This window comes from Palaemon carinicauda, chromosome 19 (genome assembly GCF_036898095.1).
Source record: "Palaemon carinicauda isolate YSFRI2023 chromosome 19, ASM3689809v2, whole genome shotgun sequence".
Lineage (NCBI taxonomy): Eukaryota > Metazoa > Arthropoda > Malacostraca > Decapoda > Palaemonidae > Palaemon > Palaemon carinicauda.
The window spans coordinates 100597728-100603600 of NC_090743.1; the positions used below are offsets into that span (position 1 = coordinate 100597728).

The 5873-nt window shown below is 32.3% G+C and overlaps 1 long non-coding RNA gene across 1 annotated transcript in view; it reads left to right on the forward strand.

The window, feature by feature from the left end:
• The first annotated feature begins 3499 nt into the window (after positions 1-3499).
• LOC137658293 (uncharacterized) overlaps positions 3500-5873 on the forward strand; it is a 26019-nt gene continuing 23645 nt past the window's right edge. The window contains exon 1 of the long non-coding RNA XR_011047311.1: positions 3500-3624. This is a non-coding gene — a long non-coding RNA (uncharacterized lncRNA). The remainder of the gene's footprint in view (positions 3625-5873) is intronic.

Consider the following 5873-nt stretch of genomic DNA (forward strand, 5'->3'; position numbering starts at 1 on the left):
TTTTTCTATTATTGCTACATCCTTTTAGTTGGAAGAGTCAAACCCCTTACCTTTTCCTCTTTTTTTTTTTTTTTTTTTTTTTTTTTTTTTTTTTTTTTTTATCACCTCTGTGTCAAGGTAGGAAATTATACTTCGATACTCACCTTTCCTGGAGTCTCAGGGCCCTCACATAACCAACTGCCGCCCCAGAGCAAAGTTCCCAGTGACACCCCCGTTCCCACCCCACCATTCAGCCCCAACCCACCAGTTCCAGATCCACCCCCCTTTTAAATCACTTTGCTGCCCATGGCCCTGTATATAGAAACCTAACTATACTGTAAGGCATAGTTACAGGATATCGAAATATATAATAACAGATTAATTACACTGGTTAAAAAGTATTTTATATTGAATTACAAAATTTAAAAGTAAACAGCTCTTAATTTTTGCTTCATAAATACACATTAACAGCAATGAAGACTTTGAAGTAAAAGAAAATAAGTTGATTTCAAAACAAAATTCCATCAGTAATACAGAATCATTCAACCATAAAGCAGAAATATTGGACTGGAAATGGATATGAGTAAAACTAAGATAATGTGTAATGAAAATGCAGACACAACAAATAAGGGTTATAGATGAACATCCAGTGGTTGTTAATGAGTACTAACAGCAGATAGCAAGTGTTTCCTCAGGACAAGAGACCAAAAGGAAATGAAAGATAAGAATGGGGAGTATTTGGTAAACAAAATGAGATTATGAAAACTAAATGTTACTTTCTCTAAAGAGAAAGGTATTTTAATCAGAAGGTCCTACTAATATCAACCTATGCATCAGAAACTTAGAACCTTATTAAAGACTTAGAACATAAGCCATTTGCAATTCAAAGAGCTATGGAAAGAATAGTAATGGGAATAACAGCAGGAGACAGAAAAAGAGCAACATGGATACGTAAGCGAACTAGAGCAAATTAAAGTAATTTAGATGATATTCTAATATGTAAGAAAAAGAAACGTAGATGGGTAGGATATGTAATGAGAATGACTGATGATAGATAGCCATTAAGAATGACAAAATGTGTGTCTATAGATTGCAAATGCAACAGGGGAAGGAAGAAAAGACGATGGATTGACGACCTAAGAAAATTTGCGGGTGTAGACTGGCTTAGAAAGACCATACACAGATGCGAATGGAAGAACATATATGTGTGTGAGTATATATTTAGTCTGTTTTACTCCCTTACAGATATAGCGAGAAAGCTACTAGACATAGATGGAGGACGCTCTTAGCATAAGCAAGTATGTTAGTTGTGATTGACCTGTGAGCAATCTGGAAAGTCAGTGGGATGAGACAAGGGACACACCCAGTTTCCTTCTCAATGAGGTTGTACACGTGTCAAGAGTGTCCCTAACAGTGCTCATTGTCTTACTCGTATCATTATTCTTGATTGGATTAGGTATCATTTGTGCATAAAATTGAAAAGCTAAACTGTTTCTGGCAAATTTTCTGGAGTTTGGTGATGGTGCTTGCAATATTCAAGTTGAAGCGTGAAGTAGATGATGAATGGAGAATAACTTGATTTAAAAACTCAAGAAATCTAACCGAGGCCCTTTGCGTCAATAGGCATAGGAGATGATATTGATATATATATACATATATACATATATATATACATATATATATATATATATATATATATATATATATATATATAAAATTGATCAATTACCTGGGTTTCTCTCGATTCACATAGGGTCGAATATTGTCCCTTGTAAATTGTGACTAACTTTGAGGTATATATATATATATATATATATATATATATATATATATATATATATATATATATATATATGTATATGTATATATATATATATATATATATATATATATATATATATATATATATATATATATATATATATATGTATATATATATTTCTGAGTGGGGATACCTTCACATGTTAATTTCAAATTTGCTGTAACTAATTTTGATGGAAACAGCTGTTTAAAGGTTAAAGACCACTCATGAATAGCAGAGCCGGGGGACAGTTACATTGCCCTAGCAAGCAGGACAATGCCTTAGACTCTTAGAGACTGACCATATATATATAAATATGATCAGCATAAAGACCACTCATGAATAGCAGAGCTGGGGGACAGTTACATTGCCCTAGCAAGCAGGACAATGCCTTAGACTCTTAGAGACTGACCATATATATATAAATATGATCAGCGCCCAAGCCTCTCTTCACCCAATTTAGGACCAGGGAGGGCCAGGCAAAGACTGCTCAGCAGATAGACCTATGGGCTCCCCCAAACCCTCCATGCTTGGCTCACAAGGATAGTGAGGTTGTAGCGACCAAAGGAACTAACGAGTTTGAGCATGACTCGAACCCTAGTCTGGCGTTCACCAGTCAGGGACGTTACCACATCGTTCACCACAACTCTGGTGCAGGGCAAAGGCCTCAGATATGTCCTTAGTCATGTCTGGGGTTTGGCTATTTTCATCACCACGCTGCCCACTGCTAATTGGTGATATTGTGTGCGTGTGTGCATATATATATATATATATGTATATATATATATATATATATATATATATATATATGTGTGTGTGTGCGTGTATATATATATATATATATATATATATATATATATATATATATATATATATATATATATATATATTTGTGTGCATTGCGTATATACAGTATCAATTGATGCATATGAGTATGTATTTATACATCGAATAATGAAAAATGCTTCCATTTCATATTGTCCACGTGCATTTATGTATAAGTGTCTATATGAATGTTTTAATATTGGTGCAAATATTTAAATGTTGCTACGCATAACTGACATGCCAGTTTCACATTCAACTTGTAATGGGTGTACTGTAGACTGTTATCCAATATTTTACATTATCGTAACAATGCTTTTCCTATTTCATATAGCTTGTAAATATTAATTGAGTGTGTGGCCATTTCATATCAAGGTAGTTAATTTCGTTATTACAGTATAATTATGATGATTATTATTAATTTTATTAAGGTTTGGGAGATCAAAAAACCTTATTCTAGAAAATCTTATTCTAACCATGAACGTTTACGAATTGGAAATATTCTTAGTTTCTTATATTGGTAAAATATATTAATGAAATTATTTTCTTTAAATCCGTTAGCTCAAAAATGCTTAAATTATTACAGAGGTTGATTACAGCCAGTGACTGTATGCACGATACAGCACCTGTCTTTGGAAGAACCAACCACCTTGTTTGCTTGTTTGCCAAGGTCTTTCAGTTCTTCAATTATACGTTTTATTATGAATGTAAATTTTGCTTTTATACAATTTCCAATTTGGCATATTAATTTGCATAAATTTAGTATCAATTTATGTCAAATATATTACTGAATATGTCACGGGCCATGATATAATTTTGTTTTGAAAATACCTTCTGAAATCACAATTTACTGAAAGAGTTCAGCCAATAGGAGTACAGCTAATAACCATCTTACCCAAAGAACGAAAGTTTAAGCCAATGAAAGGCTGGCTTACAAAGGGGTTCTGTTGGAGGTCTCTGATTGGCTAAGGGAAATTCCTTGGTTTTCAGAGCATTTCCCTACGAGCCCTGATGGTAGGAAGGTCAGTTGAGTGTTGGTTCCTGAAATTCATTTTAATTTCACATGTACATTAATTAGTATGGTTATACATCACAGTTATGAAATTTATAGAAAATATGTAGATATTTTATTTGTTAAAATGAAGACGTTAGTTTGATTAAAATGCAAAAAAATATGATGGACATTGGCCAAACCCCGGACATGAATAAAGACATGTTTGAAGCCTTTGTCCGGCTGTGGACTAGAAACGGCTGCATTTGTGTGCGTATATATATATTATATATATATATATATAATATATATATATATATATATATAATATATATATATATATATATATATATATATATATATATATATATATATATATATATATATATATATATGGTAAATGATACTTTAATTACTAGCGGTACTGGAATTTGCTATAAGAAATGGACGAATGCTGGCATGTTTGGTATTTTTCTCCATGTTTAATATGGGCTGGGGCGTAATAACTTACGTATCGGTCTATTAAAATGTTAAGTGTGTTTTTAACATAGTCCATTACTTACATCTGAGAGACTGGGGGAGGACTTATTGCGCATGCTTGGCTCCGATCAGTTTATGCAGCTTTACGTGCATTTATAATGACGTATCTGTCAGTTTTTTTTTTTTGTTTTTTTTAACCAATTACCAGCTTATAATTACTTCTTTATAAGTACCCAGACGTTGTTCTAAACAGCCGTTTTTTTCCACCTTCCCCTTCAGTTTCAAATTCACCACCACCACATAAAGACGCCTCCAAGAGGGGACTTAAGGGAAGCCCATCAATCTATTTCGAAATTGTGTAATTTAGTTTGTCGGTTATTGATTACGATTTAAATGCTCAGCATTCAGTGTATGCTATTGTTACACATGTGAAATTGAAAAATAACCGCAAAATAATGATGCCGATTCTGATTTCATTTTTAGGGAAGTCTAGCACATTTTCTACTGCAAAGCTTTTGTAAAGATTGCCAAGACAAAAATAAGAAAAAATAAAAACAAGACGTAGGTGTCAATCATAAGGTAGGGAATTATTTGTGATTTACTTTATCATAATGTAAGGACTTCTTTGTGATTTACCTTTAGTTTGTGACCTGGGAAGGGGGGTCCGGCTAGCGGTTGACCTAGGAAGGTTTGTGACCTGGGAAGTGGGGTCGGGGGTCTCGGCCTCCCGGCTAGGGGTTTTGACCTGGGAAGGTGCTTCCGGGGGATTTGCCGCCTGAAGGGCTGTGACCTGGGAACTACTAGTTTAGGTTAGGTGGGTTTGTTAGGTTCTGTACCTTTTTAAATGTTAAATAATCACGTTTTGGCCTGTATTCTAGCCAATTACATAAATCATATATTTTTCCAACTGGTTATCTTGTGCTTACTTTGCCTTTCTGACCATTATTATTGCTGCAAATCACTCGTTTATGATATTTCCTCACCCGAAAAAAACTGTTTTCCCACTGGGGTCCCCCATAATTGTCTTTATATAAGGGAGTCCAAAAACTTACGAACAGGTGGTTTGCCCCAATAATTAAAGTCAGAAATGCATAGAACACAAAATAGCGAGTAGAAAAAAATGTGGTTCATGTATTTGACTAGAAATTAAACTCTCTTATATATATATATATATATATATATATATATATATATATATATATATAATATAGTGTATATATATAATATATGGTGTATATATATATATATATATATTATATATATAGTGTATGTATATATGCATATATGTATATGTATATATATATGTATGTATATATGTGTATGTATATACATATACATATATATGTGTATATGTATATATATATATATATATATATATATATAATGTATGTATATATATGTATATGTATGTATTTGTATGTATATGTGTGTATATATTCTTATGTGTATATATATTTACATGTATGTGTATATGTAGCTTATATATATATATATATATATATATATATATATATATATATATATATATATATATATATATATATATAATGTATATGTATAGGGAAATAGGGAAAGAGTTATCCCTGCACTAATTAAATTACACTGGCTGCCGGTAAAGGCGAGAATTGAATACAAGCTACTCATACTAACGTTTAAGATACTGAACCAAAATGAACCAAAATATCTAAAAGAATGCCTGAACAAACTAGAACTAGAAACAAATGTTAACATAAGACACATGAGTGACAAACATAGGCTATCTGAACCAAGAACAAATAGTAAATTTAGTGAAAGTGCTTT